Source organism: Colobus angolensis, unplaced genomic scaffold, assembly GCF_000951035.1.
Source record: "Colobus angolensis palliatus isolate OR3802 unplaced genomic scaffold, Cang.pa_1.0 Scaffold23, whole genome shotgun sequence".
Lineage (NCBI taxonomy): Eukaryota > Metazoa > Chordata > Mammalia > Primates > Cercopithecidae > Colobus > Colobus angolensis.
Window position 1 is genome coordinate 10465604 of NW_012115488.1, and position 21260 is coordinate 10486863.

The following is a 21260-nucleotide window of genomic DNA, read 5'->3' on the forward strand; positions in this document are numbered from 1 at the left end:
GATGGACATTTAGGTTGTTTCTAATCTTGGCTGTTGTGAATAATGCTGCAATGAACACAAAATCTTCCAGATCCTGATTTCAGTACTTTTGGATGTATACTCAGAAGTAAGATTGCCGGATCACATGGTAATTCCGTTTTTATTTTTTGAGGAGCCATCATACTGTCTTTTATAGTGGCTGCACCAGTTGCCTTTCCTACAAGAGTGCATGAAGCTTCCAATTTCTCCACATTCTTGCCAAAACTTGTTATCTTTTGTTTTTTGATAATCGCCATTCTCACAGGTGTTAGGTGCTATTATATAGTAGTTTCAATTTGCATTTCCCTGAAGACTAGTGATGTTGAGCATTTTTTTCACATACTTGTTGGCATTTTTATGTCTTCTTTAGAGAAATATCTATTCAAATCCTTTGCCCAGTTTGTAATTAGGTTATTCGTCTTTCGGCTGTTGAGTTGTACCTTGCATATTTTGAATATTAACCCCTTATCAGATATATGGCTTTCAGATATTTTGGCTAATTCTGTATGCTGCCTTTTTACTCTGTTGATTGTTTTATTTGCTGTGCAGCAGCTTTTAGTTTGATATAGTCTCCCTTTATTTTTTCCTTTTCTTTTATTTTAAATGTAGGGGTACATGTGCAGGTTTGTTATATAGGTAAACTTGTGTCATGGTTGTTTGTTGCACAGGTTATTTCATCACCACCCACTACCGTCCAATAACTATGTGTTGTTCTCCTCTATGTGTCCTTGTATTCTCATCATTTAGCTTTTCTGTTGCCTGTGCTTTTTATGTCATACCCAAGAAATAACTGCCAGGCATGATGTCGTGAAGGTTTTCTCCTATGTTTTCTTCTCAGAGTTTTACATTTTCACTTTTTACATTGTTGTTAAGCTTTTTTGAGACCGTTTTTCTTTTTGTATAGTGTAAGGGCCATATTTCATTCTTTTGCATATGGATATCCAGTTTCCACAACAATATATGTGAAATTTCCCCATTGTGTGTTTTCTTCCCCTTTGTGTATTCTTGGCGTTCTTGTCAAAGATCACTTGACTATATACACATAGATTTATTTCAGGGCTCTCAATTCTATCTTATGTGTCTGTTTTGTCTTTTTATATCAGAACCACACTGTTTTAATTAGCATAGCTTTGTAATATATTATGAAACCATTAACTGTTATGTCTCCTGTTATGTATTTTTTTCTCAAGATTGCTTTGGTTATTCAGTCTTCTCTGGTTCTATAAAAATGTTAAGATTTTTTCTATTTCTGCAAAAAATGTCATTGGGAATTTGATACGGATTGCATTGAATCAGTCGATTGCTTTGGGTAGCATGGACATTGAAACATTATTAAGTCTTCCAATTGATGAGCAAGATATCTTTCCATGTATTTGCATCAATTTAAATTTCTTGCATCATTGATTGTAGTTTTTTTTTTTTTTTTTTTGAGACGGAGTCTCGGTCTGTCCCCCGGGCTGGAGTGCAGTAGCCGGATCTCAGCTCACTGCAAGCTCCGCCTCCCGGGTTCACGCCATTCTCCTGCCTCAGCCTCCCGAGTAGCTGGGACTATAGGCGCCCGCCACCTCGCCCCGCTAGTTTTTGTATTTTTAGTAGAGACGGGGTTTCACCGTGTTAGCCAGGATGGTCTCGATCTCCTGACCTCGTGATCCGCCCGTCTCGGCCTCCCAAAGTGCTGGGATTACAGGCTTGAGCCACCGCGCCCGGCCTGTAGTTTTTAATATACCAGTCTTTTACCTTCTTAGTTGAGTGTACGCCTAAGAATTATGTTCTTTTTTATGCCATTATAAATGTGATGTTTTTCTTAATTACTTTTTGGATAGTTCATTGTTAGTATATATAAATAATACTGATTTTTGTGTGTTGATTTTGTATTTTGCAACTTTCCTGTATTGGTTTATTAGTGTTAACTTTGTGTGTGTGTGTGGAGTCTTTGGGACCTCCAATATTTAAGATCATGCTGTATGCAAATAAGGCAATTTTACTTCTTCCTTTCTGATTTGAAATGACTTTAATTGCCTAACTGCTCTTGCTAGAACTTCCAGTACAATGTGAATAGAAGTGGTGAGAGTGAACATACTTGCCTTGTTTTTGAAGCTAGAGAAATACTTTTCATTTTTTCACTATTGAAAATGATGTTAGCTGTGGGCTTCTCATATATGATCTTTATTATGTTGAAGTAAATTCCTGCTATATATAGTTTGTTGAAAATTTTCATTATGAAATTGTGTAAAATTTTGTCAAATGTCCTTTCTGCATTCATCAAAATGATCATGTTATTTTCATCCTTCAGTCACATTAATTGATTTGCATATGTTTAACCATCTTTGCACCCCAGATATAAGTCCCACTTGATCATGCTGTATGATGTTTTTTAAGTGCTATTGGATTTAGTTTTATATTATTTTGTTGAGGATTTGTGCATCTGTATTCATCTGGGATATTGGCCTGTAGTTTTCTTTTCTTACATTGTCTTGGACTTTGGTATCAGGATAATGCTGGCTTCATGAAACAAGTTTGGAAGTTTCTCTCTTCTTCAATTGTTTGAAAGGGCTTAAGAAGGATTGGTGTTTGTTTTTCTTTAAATGTTTCATAGAATTTACCAGTGAAGCCATCTGGTTCTGGGATTTTCCTTGTTAGGAGGTTTTTATTTACGTTTTCAATCTTACTCATCATTGGCCTGTTCAAGTTTTCCATTTCTTCGTGATTTAGTTTTGGTAGGTTGTATGTTTCCAGGAATTTATCCATTTCTTCTAGGTTATCCAGTTTGTTGGTATATAATTTTTTATAATAGTTCCTTATTATGCTTTTTATTTCTGTTGCATCAGTTATAATGTCTCTTCTTTAATTTCCGATTTTATTTTCAGTTTTGTTGATTTTTAAAAAATTCCAACTGTTTCACTGATTTTTAAATTGTTTTTCTGTTTTGTTTAATTTTGTTTTGATCTTTGTTATTTCCTCTCTTCTGCTAACTTTGAGCTTAGTTAATTTTTTGTTGTTGTTGTTCCTGAAGGTATAGTTAGGTTGTTTATTTTATTTGAGATATTTCTTCTTTTTGAATGTGGATGTTTCTCACTATAAATTTCCATGATAATGCTGGTTTTGCATATATTTCAGATTAAGAGGTAAGAGATGGAAATAACATTTTCCATAACTGTTCTAAATATACTTATGTAGTAATTGTGTCTTAATGTTTTTCCTCAGAAAGTTTACATTATCATACAACAAGAGTTGGTATGTAATTATTATTTTAGTTCTTTACCTTCTGTTCCACTCAGTGTTTAAAATGTTGCACAAATTGTGTAGTGTTTTATGTTTTTATTCTAAATAATATGTTCTGCTGTATGACAGGAGCAGGTCTCTTTTTATTCAGTAAGACTGCATATGTTCTTCTAAATAAACATTTTTCAAGTTTATTTTAAATCAAGAATTATATTATTAAGTTCAAGTTTTGATTTAAAGATTTAGATAAGAATGGTTTATATGAGATACTTGGAACTGGACATAGAGATATACATTGTGATTCATGCATAGATGTTGCTGTTGAATGTAATACTGGCTTTCTGTTTAGCAAGGAAAAACTATTTTATTTCATATAATAAAATCTATTTATTAGGATTTGGTTCTAAGTTTTAGCAATTACTTTTAGACATGTAGTAAATTATTATCTGTTATTTTCTTATTTAACTTTTTACATTAATATGTTAAAAGAGTCTCTGATATTAATAATGATCTTTGGATTTCTAAAGGGGAGAAAAAAATCAATATTCGTTCATAATGTTAATAATATTCTTTTAGTAGAGTACTGCATTCAAATTCCTAGTACTTTATATAATTGCCACTTATCTTTCTCAGTGAGATGAGTAAGAAGTTTGTTTTGTCAAAATAATGGACAAGAATGTGTTCACGTAAGGTGAGCAACTAGACTCATCAAGTAATGGTTTTAAAGAAAGACAGACAGGAAACTTGTCAAAGGAAAAAAGATAATGGTTCCAAAAGGCTAACATAATACATAAGAATTTTGCCTAGTGCAAGTCCAGTGAAAAATAGTCACAATATAATATACAGTCAACTGATTTTCAAAAAGAGTGCCAAGATACACAATGGGGAGAAGATAGTCTCTTCAACAGATGGTATTATGAAAACATAAACAAAATAAAATAAGATAATGATAGGTGCATTCAATAGTTAAAAATGAGCATTAAACAAGAGAAAAATTAGCAAGTAATGGGGCACAGAAATTAAAAATACTTTGGCAGAACAATTTTTTGTTTTGAATTAGTAGGAGAAATTATGATGAAATATATATGCACATTAATTTTCTGGGAAATAAGAAATATGTAACCTAAATATTATTATTTTATAATAATATTGAATAATATTGTTTGTTGCATGTTATAGATATTTTCCTCAATATAAGGATAATATGTATTCAAATTAATAGAAAAAATTCAAGATCCCAAGTAAATTAATGGGCAAACAATATAATAGTTTATACATGGGAAATACAATGGATAAATAAATGGGACAAATTTCTAGCTTCTTTAGTTATCAAAGAAATATAAAATAAGGCAATCTTAAGATTTTTTTTCCCACAGTAAGGATAGTAAATAAACAAACAAAAACCAAAACATTCAATGTTGGCAATACTGCAAAGAAATTGCCATATTTGTTTATTACTGCCAACTCTGTAATTTCATACAGAGTTTCTGAAAAGTAATATGGCAGAGAAGTTAAATTGCTTGAGACTTGAATATCATATTTTCATTCCTAATTTTATCCCACGTAAGCAATCTAACAGAAGCTTAAATACACTTAAATATGCTCACTGTTGCTCTAGTAATGATAGCAAAACATGAACAAAATAAAATATTTTACTAACATATAGTACAATCTATTAGAATATACATGCATGCATATATTTGTGTTTACGTGTGTGTTGTATATCCATTACTATAAATATGAAGGACCTGTAGAGAAATCAAAATGTTTATGACATAATTCTAAGTGAAAAACAGTATATAATGCATTACATTAATATTGCAAATAAATAAACATAGGTGCCACTGATCATTAACAGTGGATAGTGACAGGTTAATCACATAAATTAACCAATTCATTGGCTTGCTAATGTTAACATTACAAGGCAATACATTTCTTTTTTTCTTTTTTTTTTTTTTTTTTTTTTTTTTGAGACGGAGTCTCGCTCTGTCACCCAGCCTGGAGTGCAGTGGCGCGATCTCGGCTCACTGCAAGCTCCGCCTCCAGAGCCTCCAGAGGCCGGGCGCGGTGGCTCAAGCCTGTAATCCCAGCACTTTGGGAGGCCGAGACGGGCGGATCACCAGGTCAGGAGATCGAAATCATCCTGGCTAACACGGTGAAAAACCGTCTCTACTAAAAAATACGAAAAACTAGTCGGGCGAGGTGGCGGGTGCCTGTAGTCCCAGCTACTTGGGAGGCTGAGGAAAGCAATACATTTCTTTGACTTGTAGATCTCTTTGCCTTTTTGTGTACCTAACCTATTTGCTAGATAAACAGGTATCATTTATGTCCCGATTACTTACAAAAGGAACGTATTGACCTCAATACTGAGTCAACAGATTTTGAAAAATAAAGATTAAGTTGAAAATTGTAGTAACGATTCTGGATGTATTTCCAATCTGATGAGCTTTTCTTTACACTGAAATGTTACGCTGGAACTTTGGTAAATTCAACCTGCATACAGGGCCAATTCTCATTAAAATCACAGTGAATTTACAGTGGGTAAAAGCATGATTGCTAATGCCATTGATTCATTTATTTATTCATTTTAATCATAAATATATCTTGCATCTCTAGTATGTGTCTGATATCATTCAGATCCTAAACAAGACTGAAACTGCAGTTGCTATTACAGAGCTTATAGTTTCTAGAGAAGAAAACCAGTTGCCACAGACTCATAGGTGCCATGCTTAGATTCCCTGGGAACCCTTTATTGGTTTGGTGCGTCTACTCTGAGCTGTCATGATAGGATTTTGCTGCAATGACACACATCTGTAACCTTTTCTGGAGTGTTGCTCTTAAGATAGTGGAGTCATCTTACTTGGAGAGCCTAGGAATTAAGCCCCACCTCCCTGCCTTAAGGAAGTCTGTATCCAATGACTGATGCTGTGTACAGAAGTCCAGTAACTACCTTAAGACAGGATATACTTTGTGGGATAACTTAAGTTTTGGAGCTCCTCTGTGGGATCAGATTGAAGCTCAACTTTATGCCAGCCATACTTTGCTGAACTTCCTCTTTCGCTGTCCTATTTCCCTCACTCTCATGCAAGTTTTTTTCCGAGAGCCCTCTCAATGTAGGAATCTTATAACCTAGATTAGAAAGTCAGAGGCATCTTTCTTGAGAAAAACACATTATATAAGACCCTATGTCTTTTGTGTATTTTGTTTAAAAAAAAAACATAACATGCATTCGTGAAATGGATGCCTGTGATCTTTGATGATGACCATCATGAAATTCATCAATTAATATCATGACTGAATCCTTTTTCTTATTAGCATCAAACTGTAAACGTTGGTCACGGATGGGAATGAGTCCACCACAAAGAGTAATGTGTTACTCAGGCACAATACCTATCAGGGCTCATTAGAGACTGCCCTAGGAAACATCCATGAAACTGTACCATTGAGCACTCCCTTTGACCTGCATGTGCATGTTTGTGTGTATATATGTAAATGCAGTTCTCTATTATATATATATACATGTTTGAATTTCATAGTTGGGCATAGTTACTTCGGTAATGAAAACTGGCTGGTAGAATTTGGGTGATAACCAAAATAACACTATGTTTAGCACAACTCTATTATGAGCCTCTAGTTCTATGTTTCTGCTTAATGCCACAGACATAATGCTTTTCTTAAATCAAATTTTGGAGTTAAAGTCCTTATTGTGAATTTTAGTAGGACATTGATTCTCATTTATATCAGATGTATTCTGTTTAAGGCATAGACCATAAGTATAAGCTGCACCAATCGCTGAGATCTTGGTGGAGAGAAGAGGTACAACTTTAAAAAAAATCTGCATGGTAGTTATGATGAAATCAAATAAGAAGGTAGACAGTCCTACTGCTTTTTAGTGTTTACTGTGCACTGCACACTAGAAAGTACAATTATGCTATATACAATTTTCAAGTGGTTGTTATCATGGCAAAACACATGAAAATATTATTGATAAAAGGTAAGTGATAATAAAAGCCAGCGATTCCCATATACAATGTTTACAAGAAAAAATAAATTTGGCAAACATGTTTGTCATGATTATGTTTAAATAATTCTACTTCACAGTATATAATATGGCTTATTAAAGGGCACATTTATTTTAAAATTCTTTTCATGTGCATAAAGAAGAACTGAATGTATCCAACAATATGTTGAAGATATCACAGAGGCACTGTAGCCATTGTGAGGATCATAAGTGGATGTAGCTTCTCATATTGACATTATTTTTAAAAATAGAATTTTTAACTTTTGAGAAAACAACGCTTTCATTATCCTGGGACAATAAATTAAGCATCCAAATATAATGTTTGTCAAATTCTTTGGGAAAAGTTATGTTTTAACATGGATAGTTTGCCAGTATAATGGTAATCTTGGTTGATATCTATTATATTTTAGAGATTTTTGAATTCCATAAGTATACCAGAAGTAATAATACTCTATTATTTGAAAAACTTTAAGAAGATATTTTATAAACGTTGCCTTTTTCCATTTGGACTTAACAGTACATTAAATTGATATCATTGTTATTGACAGCATTTGAAAAGTTATAGTAGAAAGCATTTGTAAACATGTACAAGAGACAAATAAAGAAAGGAAAAGCATTTCATTAAACAGTGGTTTAAATGCCTTTGTAAGTGGAAACTATGGTAGGGGTTAAATATGCATTTATTTTAGCAAAGCTTCTTTTTTTTTTCTTTTTCTTTTTTTAAAAAAAAATCAACTCAGGTAAAATCACTGTTATAACTCAACAAATTGTAAAACTGAAGGGCTCTTGGGTCCAGGACTCTTTGGAGAGAAAATACTAGCTCAATATTGTACTTAGCCCCACAGTAAATTAATTACTTAGGGCTTATGTGGTTTTTATGCAGGACACAATCATTTTGAAGGTGGGAGTTGTTTATTAAAAGTATATTAAAATCAGAATCGAGGCAAGAAAATAGTGAATAATATGCAAAACAAATGCTGAACATAGTTAATTATCAATTAAAAAATTTAAGAACGTAAGGTTAGGTTAAATGCTGTAGAGATTTGGCTGAGACAACTGTATCCTTAATATTATTATATATCACCCTCTGATTAGTAAATCAGCTGATGCCTATTCATGGAGGACCTCCATGCCCAAGAGTTTAATAATTGAACAAGACAATGTAGAGCAAAGCAGGCTTATACTCTAGTTAAGAACATGAGGAATGATAAAATTAACAAAGAAAATGTTAACATAGATGTATATAAGAATGTCACAAATAATCATGTGTTTAGTTTTATAGCATGGATAGAGAATAAGACACCCACTAAATTTAAATTTTCATATGTGGTATTTATGTCTCACTCTGTCACCCAGGCTGGAGTGCAGAAGTGTGATCACGCCTCACTGCAGCCTCGACTTCCCATTAGTCAGATGATCCTTCCACCCCAGCCTCTCAAGTAGCTGGGATTACAGGTATGAGCTACCACATCTAGCTAATTTTTGTATTTTTTGCAGAAATGGGGTTTCATCATGTTGTTCAGGCCAGTCTTGAATTACTGGGCTCAAGCTCCTGCCTCGGCCTCCCAATGTGCTGGGATTACAGACATGAGCCACCTTGCCCGGCCAGGAATCTATTTTTGTTTATGAGAAAGGTCTTTAATTTAGTTACAAGGATCTAATTTTGTATTCAAAATGGATCATGCTCATAGAATTAATTTGAAATTCTTTCTGTTTTTCCTTTTCTATAAAATAATTTGTGGAAGATTGAAATACCCATTCATTTAGTAAACTTTCCTATAAAACTCTTTGTGGCTTTCTTTGTAGAAAACTTTTGAATTACTTACTATTTTTCTTTTTGGTTATAGTACTCTTTAAGTTCTATTTTATATTGAATGAGGTAATATAGATTTGTTTGGAAATTTGCGGAGTGTTTGTGTATTTTTAAGTATATTGGAATAAATTTTTAATCATGTGTTATTATTTAACAATCTCTACTACACCTGTGTTTGCGTCATTTTGTTAATTCCCAATATTATTTGACTGTTACATTTTGTTTTATTCTTTTTAATTAGTCTTGCCAAATAATTCTCAATGCTACTACAGAGTCTTTTATTAGGCCAGACTTTTGACTTTGTTCTTTAATCTTCTCTATTGTGTTTTCCTTTTTATATTTTATAAATTTGTCATATTATATTTATTAGTTCCTTATCTCTGCTTTTCTTGGGTTCATTGTATCATTTTTTTACTAATTCCTTACGATTGATGCTTAGTTTATTAACTTCAGTCATACACAAAGAGTTGTGTTAAAATCTATTCTGATCATGGGCTTGTCAGTGTATCTTTGTAGCTGCCAATTTTTTTTTTGCTTTACATATTTTGAAGCTATGTTTTTAGATGTATACCAATTTGGAGTTATTGTATCTTATCGGTGAATTAAGGCATATCACATATGTAGTTTTTCTTTATCTCTACTAATTCTTTTGCCCTGAAGTTTATGTTGTCTAAAATTAAATGGTTATACCAGGTTTTCATTGTGAACTATTTTCTTCAGATGTACTTCCTTCATCATTTTACTTTCTACCTTTCAGTGTCATGTTTACAAATACTTCTTAGAAGCAATTTATAGTGGGATTTTGTTTATATCCAATCTAACTCTTAAATAAATAAGAGTGTGGAATGCTTTAAGTCCCATTATCCTTCCTTTTATGTGGTATTGTTCTTTAGGATTTTTGCACTATCTTGATTTTTTTCCCCATTTGTAACCTACTAAACTAGACGTTATTATTATTTAATGCTGTCAATAGTATTTTATATTTACCTATAGAGTCACCATTTTTTAAGGTTGATTTTCTTTCTTCCTAAAGTTCATCTTAAAATTTCCTTTAGTGAAGATCTGGTACCATGCTAGTAAACTCTCAATTTTTGTTTATTCCAAAATGTTCTTCTTTGTTCTTGGTATTGAAAGATAATTCAAGGGTTGAGATTGTAGACTTACCTAATTAACTGGAGGATTTAGGAGAAAAATATATCCCTATTTTAAAAAAAATCTTTGTTTCAACATCTTCTTAATGTTTTTATTTGGGATGAGAGCCACAGCAGTCTTTTTGGTTATAAAAGTTCACTCTTTCCGTAGCTGTGCCAATCTTTTTAGTCAAAATGCCAAATGTTGGATATGTATATGCTTTGCAAACTACTATATGGGCAAGAATGACTGCCACCTTGTAGAAACACCTCCTAACAACAAGAACAAGAACAATATCAAAAACCTCAGACTTTTTATCTCCCAAACCACATCTTGCCACCTGAGGTTTCCCAGATGATCTTTTGGCAGTTCCAATTCGTCCCATTTTTACTGTTAGCAGAGTTATTTCTCTAAAATGATCATCTGATCACTTCTCCCCTTTGCTTAATATTCTTTAATGATTCCCTTTATTCATTATGATTAAATGTAAGCCTCTTTGCCTTAAACACAAGTCTCCTTCTGATAAACTTCCTGTTGACCATATCTTGCCATTTCCTTCCCCTTCCCCACATGTAATACTTAGAAATTTCTTATGTGCCTCTTAGACTTTGCACAAACTCTTCTTTTTTTGTGTAATGCTTCTCTGATCCCTGCTGCCCTTACCCTTAGCCTTATCCTCATGTTCCACCCTTTCCCCTTTGTTTTTCTCTCGGTGTCTCCATATTTTGTGATTGTCTTATGAGAAACAGTCTGTGTGTCTTCAGTCTGTGCTGGGTAGTTCTCTGAATTCTCTCAGCATAGCCAGCACTCATTGTGCCTTATTAAAATCATCCATTATTTGACTGATTCTCTTTCCTATTCTCTGATTATTAGAGTAGGAGCTAATCGAAAGCAGAGGCTGCACTTGTGTTCATCTGTTTCTATAGTGCCCAGTGTAGTGACAAACATGAAGCACGTGAATAAAAAAAAATTCTGGCTTAGTTACTAGGCTTTAAGTAAATGGCTCATTAAATTAAGAAAACAATCTTTAAATGTACCTACTGCAGAACTTCTACTGTTCTGAGAACAGTATTTCATGGCTTAGCTAAATAGGAGGAACAAAATTATTAGTTAACCTGAGTGTCAACACAAGCACAATCTTCTTAACTTCCCTTTTCTATTTATCTTCAATTAGGGAAGCTTATACAAAGTCAAATAGCTGCTCTATGTCAAAACCCTTTCATAGTAACCATGGTGGAGTATGAAATAATTTACTTATATGTAAAATTTTGGAATTTTGGTGCTTGGAAACAAATTAAGATGGGAGAGTACAGATTATTCTTTGTTCTGACTCTTCTCTTAGTTATTAAAATCCTGATTCTATTGCTTCCTAGTCTAGGAAAGCTGATATAAAAAAACAAATGAAAACCAAAAACCTTGTTTAATTAAACACAGTATGTACATTTTCACCTCTGGCTAACATATTTACAGACATTTTATATAATTTACATAAATGGGTGTTCATTATCGGTCTTGCAGTTATTCAGTTATGTCTTATCTGGAATTTATAGAGGAAAATTCTCATAAATTCAATTTATATGGTGCCTGGCTCAGTACTATCAGAGACGCATAATACATGTTTTTTATAATGATGTTAAAATGTTCAGTTGCAAAGGTGGGCTGTGGTCACATAATCTTTCTATTCCCTGTTCAATGAATAATTCAAGTAGTAGCCTTCACATTTCTCATAAGATTGAGATGATATATCTATTCCCAAGTCTTGTTTTCTATTATTGAGATGTAAGACGCTACTGCAAATGCAAAGTCTCTGGGGCCTTGTTACAGTGGCCAGCTTCAAGTTTCCTTTGTGAACTCAAAAGGATGTGCCAGGAGAAACTTCAGAATAGAATCACTAGTGAAAAAGCAGGCACAGTTTTGGGGGCAATGTTCATATTACATGGAAAGTATATGTGTATTTAGCAAAACTGTGTGTGCTTGGAAGGAAGGGGGTGTTCCTTCTCCTTTTTTGTGTTTTCTAACATAAACAAGTAGTAAAATCTCTTAGTGGATATTTTTTTGAAAATATATACTCTTGTATGTGAATGGCAGATTTTAAAATTACGTGCTTTGCTTATGATTATAATGTGGTACTGCACATTAATTTGATACTTGTAATTACGATATCATATAAGAATCCCCAAAAATATTTGTATGTTTTTGTGTGGGGAGAAAACAAAGAGAAAATGTAAACTGAAATATAAAGCTACAAACAACTATCCAATTTATCTTATAACAAACACCCATTGGACAAAAGCAAAGTAAGGCATTCATTAAGTCTTAGATTGTGATCATTAAAATATAATGCTTATTACTTCAAAGGAAGATAATGTGAGAGGTAAGCTACATAAGCTACATTTAGTTTTAAAGGAAAATGTTCTGTCTTGAATGAAAATATTCTCATCTGTACAGTAGCTGAGACTTTACATTTTATTTCAAGTATGTAAAAATAAATACAGCAAAACCATTTATTCTGTTTCCCAAAGATATTAAGTGCTTCGTGAAAGCAAAGAGCATTAAACTCTAATAATGAATTTCTTATAATTATGGACAAACAACTTACTAAGTTTTTTCTTTCTAGATCCTGATTTAATGAAACCAACCATTTTCTACACTACTAACTTTCCTATTTCAAGCGGTGCCTGGAAAGAAAGTCCTAGGTGAATACTCTCAAAAATATTGCTTCATTTACAATTTTGAATAATACTTTCATAAGAATTCTGATAACAAAGACAGCCCAAACAGGAAAAACAATAGAAAAGTTTATGATGTATAAAATGAATTCTTCAAAAGAATTTTGTTTCGAAATGCCAAGGGTTATAAGTCAAATATATGCAGTGCACATTACTATTTATTACCTTGCATTGGCTGAAATTCATCTCTTCTGACAACTCTGGGTAAATCATGTTACATATTTCATAAAATATGAGTGTTGGTCCTTTTCTGAAGATGCCACTTACTGTGTGAACTCACTGCCATTGGCTACATCCCAGTTGCTGTAAGCTCCCTTAAGACCACTACTTCTGCAGAGTCCTATGGCAGTTGAATCAGAGAAGAAAAGGTATTTATAGAAAACATATGCAAAAGGTTGATAGCTCGTCCAGTTTTTAGTGCACAGACTGACAGCTAAATACAAATTGAGAAATGTAAGTTTCACTTCGAGCAAATTTACTGGGTGAAAACCTCATTTTTTTCATTTCATTTGAATATGTTCACTGCTTCTCAGAATATGCAACTTTATAGTGAGCATATTTTTTATTCTTGAAGGCTCATTATTTTACAGTGAGGTTACTGAACCTAGACCACATAGTACAGATTACCCAGCATAATATTAATCAAAATATACATGGCAAATGGGATTCCAAACAGTGCCAAATAGGCATCTGCTTTTAACAGAGAATAAAAAAGTACATTTAGCACCTTTATTAAAAGGCATTATGGGCAATTTATTTTTAAGCCATCTCTCTAACACTATTAACTAGCATATAATTTAATGTACTCCTAAGCAACTTGACTTTTACTGTTTCCTTCAAAACATTAATTTGTAAAAGCAAGTTAATGTAAAAGATGCCTTTGACCCAGAGAAAAGATTCAAATCATTAAAAATAAATTAAGTGATCTTTTAGACACATGTAACTGTTACTTTGGGGCTTGCAAAATAAGATATCTTCTGTTGCCATGTATGACATGATTTTTCATAAAGGAAAAGTAAAGCTAGTGCTACTTCTACTGGAACAGTTTATAGCCTCTGAATGAATCAAATCAGTTTTGGAAGTTTTGCCTAAATTTGAACAGAGCTGCCCGATGCCTAAATATTCCTCAGTGAACAAATTAGAGGAGTTCTGCCAAGTTTTTATAAGGGAGAAATATGTTCTATGTCCATTTAGGAAGTTTTGGATTGTTTAGTGGGCACTTGGTTTTGTACATCTTTATAGTGTTAACTTGATAGAGAAAAGGAAACCAATTCACTGCTATTGAAATGTAGCCAGCCACTTTTATACTAAATAGGCAATGGAGATAATAATAGGAAAATAAAAAATGTTCTAGGTTAAGCAGTATAAGATAAACTAAAAACTGTGACATGTTTATGTGGGTGAAATTTTTGAGTGGTAAGTGGCAAATAAAACTTAAATTAAGAAAGTAATACAAGAATGAATACTCCCTTTAAGGAAGTAAAAGTATTCAAGAATAATAGTACTACATGAAAAACAACAAAAGCAAAAACAAAATCTCAATGTCACCTGGATTGCCCGCAATAAAATTCCACTGCCTTACTGTAGGTAACTGCCATGAACAATTTGGATAGTATCCTTCAAGGTCTTTTCCTATATATTTACATAATTATATATTTATATCTTGGATGCATGTGTGCACATGTACATAAAATAAGTACACATTGCATATGTATATATTATAAATAGTCCACAGCCAGTTTAGTTTTCACTTGATAATAAAATGAACATCAATACTTTACTATATACATCTTTTAGTTTTCTTATTTTTTATGCTATTTTTGAGTAGGAACATGCTTACATAATTTAAACCATTTGCTACTGATAAATATTTGGATTATTTTTACTTTTTTTGTTTACAAAAAAATCTAAAGAAATCCTTATGCTATCTGGAAGATAAATTTCTAAGTAATTGGTTTTAATAAGTATTGTAAAATGATCTGTGACAAATTTTTATTAGTTTGTGTCCTCTCTCAACAGTTGATAAGACTTGCTAAGACTTTCTTCATATTTTTATACTTTAAATTATTGATCTTTAATTTTTATTAATCTACTAGTAAAAGATATTATGATATTAATGCCATTATTACTGGTGAGGTTGAGCAATTTTACCTGTTTATTATACATAGGTACACACACACAGATTCCATTCTTATCTCTGTTATTTATATTCTATAAAATTGTTGTGAATAAGGAATTAGCAAATATTGAATTATTGATCCTAGGGAAAATACATACATACTTATGGTGTATATTTATATATATAATCTTACATATATTATAGTTTTAAATCCTGAAAAACAACTCACCCTAGTAGATTCTTCTTTTTTTTTTTTTTATTTTGCAAAAGAGAAAATGTTCAGGAATGTTAAGTGGCTTACCTGAGGGTACCCCATTAGCAGGTGCCACAGTTTGATTTGAGGGTTCCAAACAAATTTTAGGGAATAGGTGAATTCTTAAATATGAAATAATAAATAATAAAGATCAACTGTACACACACAATAGACATATAATGTACATACATACATATCCATTTGAATTGTCTCTTAAAATATTTTATGGATGTGTCTATTTTCTTTTGTAGAATCCATCTCTAGATTACGTCCGTTACCCTTTCTTTATTCCGTATTTTCCAAACATTTTCTCCCAGTTTGGACTTCTTGTTTTAAGTCTGTTAATAGTATATTTAACCATTCAGGAGAATTACATTTCTATGTAGTCAAATATGTCGATATTTCCTATGTCTTTTGTGTTTTATTTAGAAAGGACTTCTTCACCAACTGATAAAACAGTTCTCTTTTCAACTTTCAGCACTTTAATCCACCTTGAATTAATTTTTGGTTTATATTATGATGTTGGCGTTTTTATTCATCTTTTTTCCAAGATGAAACTCAACTGTCTCAAAGATATTGCTTGAGTCACCTATTATTTCCCTGATTTCAAATGTTCCCTTTATTTCTAAATATGTATGCTTTGTTTCTGAGCTCTTTACTCTTTTTCATTGATCTATGTGTCTGTACCCAAATCAAGAGACATCCTGTTTTAATGGTTTAGTTTTACAACACATGATTGGAAATAGATCCTCTTTTTATGGCCCTTCTTTTTCAGAATTGTCATGGTAATTCTTTAATATTTTTCTAGATGCAATTTAATAGTGGCTTTTAAAATTGCATAAAAGATTTTCTTATATTTGTATTGGATTCTATATTAGTTACCTACTGCTATGTAACAAATTACTCCAAAATTTAGTATCTTAAAACAATTACACTATTAACTGCATCAAATAGAAAAAATGTTATCTCAGAGTTTCTGTGAGTCAGGAGTCAGCCCCAAGATAGTTTTCCTGAGTGCCTCTGCCTCAAGGTCTTTCATAAGGCTGCAATCAAGATATCAGCTGGGACTGCAGTTATCTCAAGGTTTGAGTGGGGTGTGATTTGATTCCATGCTCACTCTTTTGGGTGTCAAGATACAGTTCCTCATGGACTGTGGGAACAAGGGCCTTACCTTATCTCTGAGTGTTAACCAAAGGCTGCTCTCAGTTTCTTGCTGCCTTTACTCCTTTATAAACCAGCGTATAACATGGTCACTGGACCTCCCTCAGAACCAGCCACAGAATGAAAAAGAGGGAGTGAGACAACCAGAATGTTTTTTTGTAATCTAAAGTCAGAAGAACAACGCATCACTTGTGCCATATTTCATTCATTAGAAGTGAGTAACTAGGTCCAGTCCACAGTAAAAGGGGTGGGGGTACTACACAAGGGCATAAACACCAGGAGGTGGCTGTTGTCAGGGGCTATTTTAGAGGTTGCCTATAACACAAATGCATAGAATAACTGCCAAACTGACAGCTTCACAATATTGATTCTTCTCATAGAAGAATATGGAGGATTTCCTTAATTCAATAGTTCTTCTTATATATGTTTTTATTATTTTGTTATTGTGAATAGAATTTTATGAATTTCTAATTGGAGTTGATATCACTTTTTTATGCATTATGGTGATTTTTTATTTTTCAGTGTACACAGCATTATACACATGACAAGGCACTCAAAAATTAAGTGAATTGTATGCAGATGATATAATTACAGCATTTTCAACCTTATGATACCACTTAATTCAAGTCCTAGTTTTCCAGATGAGAAAAATGAAGCCAACAGAAGTTCTTGCTCAAGATCTTATAATTAAGATATAATTTAAAAATAATCCAAGCACATCATTTGCTTAGGAAATAGGTGTTTCATTCATGTTCTTATTTAACCTATTTGTTTAGTAAATAAACTTGCCTTTTCACCAGCATTGCAGAATTGTATCTCATCCCTATACTGCTGGGATCAGTGAGGATGTGATATATTTGCTGTTGTCTTTAGAACACTGATGCTGTCATTAATATGTATCAACACATTTGCGAATGCTTATACACTTTCTTTTTCTAACTTGATGGTTTTAGGCTTCATTGTGAAGTCTCCATCCTTTGCTGCAATTGGAATGATTGCATCTCCGCTGACATAGAGCTTTGTTTCTGCCTGGACTTTATTGCTTACCACAATTAGACCTGCATTGTGATTTGGTGAATAGATGTTTGTGTCCCCTACTATTCTGGGGCTGTTTGAGGGTGGGGAATCACATAATGATCATCTTGGTTTCTCTACAGCACCTAGCCCAGTTCTTTGAATACAGTAGAAACTTCATAAATGCTGAATAAACTGTTTTGTTCAGTCTAATATAATGAAATGATAGTTACAGGACTGTGTTTCTGAAATCAGGCATTTTGCATGAAAATGCTAACCAGAGCCTCTTGCCCACTATTTGAAGAGGAGAAAGAATATAATACATGGCAACACAAAACAACCCACCAATTTCCTAAAAGATAACTAAACCCAGCAAAATGTGTAGGTAGAAGTAACTACCATGTTAGGAGTAAAAAGCTTAAGCATCACTTTCTGAGGACTAATTAATTAGGCTGTTAGTAATGACTGTGTATACAGTAACATGTACAGTTTTTATACCACATCATAAATATTTTGTTTATGATAAGGCATAGAAATAAACACACATCAATAAATAAAGCTGTTAAGGAAAAAACAAAAAGTTACAATAAGAGTTTGTTTCTTGTAATAAATTGTTCGTCATCTGCAGCTTGAAAAAAGTTGAGAATTGAACGCGGGAGGAGGATTGAAGCAGTGGTTTGTCAAGGGTTATGGAAAGAGGTGGTATGAGGAGTTGCTGTGCCTGGGTGACTGTGTTGGTCCCCTTGGGCTGCAGTAACAGAATACCATTGACTGGGTGGCTTATACACAATAGGAATTTATTGCTCACAGTTCTGGAGACTGACAAGTCCAGATTCAGTGTCTGGTGAAGGCCAGCTTCCTGGTTCCTAGATATTGCCTCTCACTGTGTCCTCATATGGTGGAAGTGGGGAGGGCGCTCTCTCGGACCTCTTTGATAAGAATACTAATCTTATTCATAAGGTTTCCATCTGTATGGCCAAATCACCTCCTGAGGTTCCACCTCCTAACACCATCGCGTTGGGGGTTAGTATTTCTTTCTTTCTTTTTTTAATGCTTTTTAAAAAATTATTATTATACTTTAAGTTCTAGGGTACATGTGCATAACGTGCAGGTTTGTTACATATGTATACTTGTGCCATGTTGATGTGCTGCACCCATCAACTCGTCAGCACCCATCAACTCGTCCTTTACATCAGGTATAACTCCTAATGCAATGCCTCCCCCGTGCCCCCTCCCCATAATAGGCCCCAGTGTGTGATGTTCCCCTTCCCAAGTCTAAGTGATCTCATTGTTCAGTTCCCACCTATGAGTGAGAACATGCGGTGTTTGGTTTTCTGTTCTTGCGATAGTTTGCTGAGAATGAAGGTTTCCAGCTGCATCCGTGTCCCTACAAAGGACACAAACTCATCCTTTTTTATGGCTGCATAGTATTCCATGGTGTATATGTGTCACATTTTCTTAATCCAGTCTGTCATTGATGGACATTTGGGTTGATTCCAAGTCTTTGCTATTGTGAATAGTGCTGCAATAAACATACGTGTGCATGTGTCTTTATAGCAGCATGATTTGTGATCCTTTGGGTATATACCCAGTAATGGGATGGCTGGGTCATATGGTACGTCCAGTTCTAGATCCTTGAGGAATCGCCATACTGTTTTCCATAATGGTTGAACTACTTTACAATCCAACCAACAGTGTAAAAGTGTTCCTGTTTCTCCACATCCTCTCCAGCACCTGTTGTTTCCTGACTTTTTAATGATTGCTATTCTAACTGGTGTGAGATGGTATCTCATTGTGGTTTTGATTTGCATTTCTCTGATGGCCAGTGATGATAAGCATTTTTTCATGTGTCTGTTAGCTGTATGCATGTCTTCTTTTGAGAAATGTCTGTTCATACCCCTTGCCCACTTTTTGATGGGGTTGTTTGTTTTTTTCTTGTAAATTTGAGTTCTTTGTTGGTTCTTGATATTAGCCCTTTGTCAGATGAGTAGATTGCAAATCACCCGTCTTCCGTGTCGCTGGTGCTGGGAGCTGGAGACTGGAGCTCTTCCTATTTGGCCATCTTGCTCTGCCCTGATATCACTTTTATACAAAAGTTTCTCTCTCTCTCTGTATGTGTGTATATGTGCATATGTATTTATTTTACCTTTTGACTTTTCTCTGTTAGCATATTTCGTCTCTAAACAACAATAGCTTTAATTTATACCTTTTATATATTGATACTTCTTAGTTAGTTTTCTTATTTTATTGTCTTGGTTAATACAATCAAAATGAAGCCATTTAGTTGTAGTGGCAGCAAGCAGCTTGTGTTACTGTTGTCTTCAGTGGAAATGTTTAATGTTTTCCTTAGTATAATAATTGTTCTTTCATTACCAAGTTATAATGCTTTTCATCTTTTATTCTGATAATAAATTGCATTAGATTTTCCAATGTTGAAACTATCTTTCCGTCTCTAAATTGTACAGGTTGTTACACTGTTGAATTCAGTGAGCTGATATTTTATTTAGGAGTTTTGTGTACACATTCAAATGCAAGATTGTTGTGTGTCTTCTGTTTTTCTTTATCATAAGATTTTAATATGGCTTATGATATGCTGATAGAATGCTTTAGACTACTATTTTAGCAATAATTATATAGTTTATAGAGTACAGGAATTTGTGTGATATCATGTAATGATTTGCCTGCAGAATCGTGAAATTAACAAGAAGCAGTAAAGTGAAATTCTTTTTTTCAAACTTTTATTTTAGGTTCAGGGTTATCTATGCAGGTTTGCTACATAGGTAAATTGTGTGGAACCAACATTTGGTGCAGAGATCACTTTATCACACAGATAATAAACACAGTACCTGATAGGTAGTTTTTCTATCCTTACCCTCCTCCCACCCTCCACTCTCAGGTAAGACCCAGTGTTGTCGTTTCCTTCCTTGTGTCCATGTGTACTCAATGTTTAGCTCCCATTTATGAGTGAGAACATGTGATACTTGACTTTCTGTTCCTGTGTTAGTTCAATTAGGATAGTAACCGCCAGCTCCACCCATGTTCCTGCAAAGGACATGTTCTTGTTCTTTTTTATGGTTGTATAGTATTCCATGGTGTATATGTACCACATTTTATTGACGTAGTCTGCTGTTGATTGGCATTTAGGTTGATTCCATGCCTTTACTATTGTGAATAGTGCTGCAATGAGCGTACACGTGCGTGTGTCTTTGTGGTAGAGTAATTTATATTCCTTTGGGTATATACCCAGTGATTGGATTGCTGGTTCCAATGGTAGCTGTGTTTTAAGTTCTTTGAGAATCACCAAACCGCTTTCCCCAATGACTGAACTAATATACATTCACACCAGCAGTGTATAAGTGTTCTCTTTTCTCCACAATCTTGCCAACCTCTGTTATTTTTGACTTTTTAATAACAGCTATTTTGACTGGTGTGAGATGGTAACTCATTGTGGCTTTGATTTGCATTTCTCTCATGATTAGTGATGTGGAGCATTTTTTTATATTTGTGGGCCATGTGTATGCCTTTTTTTGAAAAGTATCCATTCATGACCTTTGCCCACTTTTTAATGGGACTTTTTTTTACTTGTTTATGTGCCTAAATTCCTTACAGATTCTGGGTATTAGACCTTCGTTGAATGCATAGTTTACAAATATTTTCTCCTATTCTGTAGTTTGTCTATTTAGTCTGTTGATAGCTTCTTTTTGCTGTCCAGAAGCACTTTGGTTGAATTAGACCCCATTTTTCAATTTTTGGTTTTCTTTCTATTGCCTTTTGTGTCT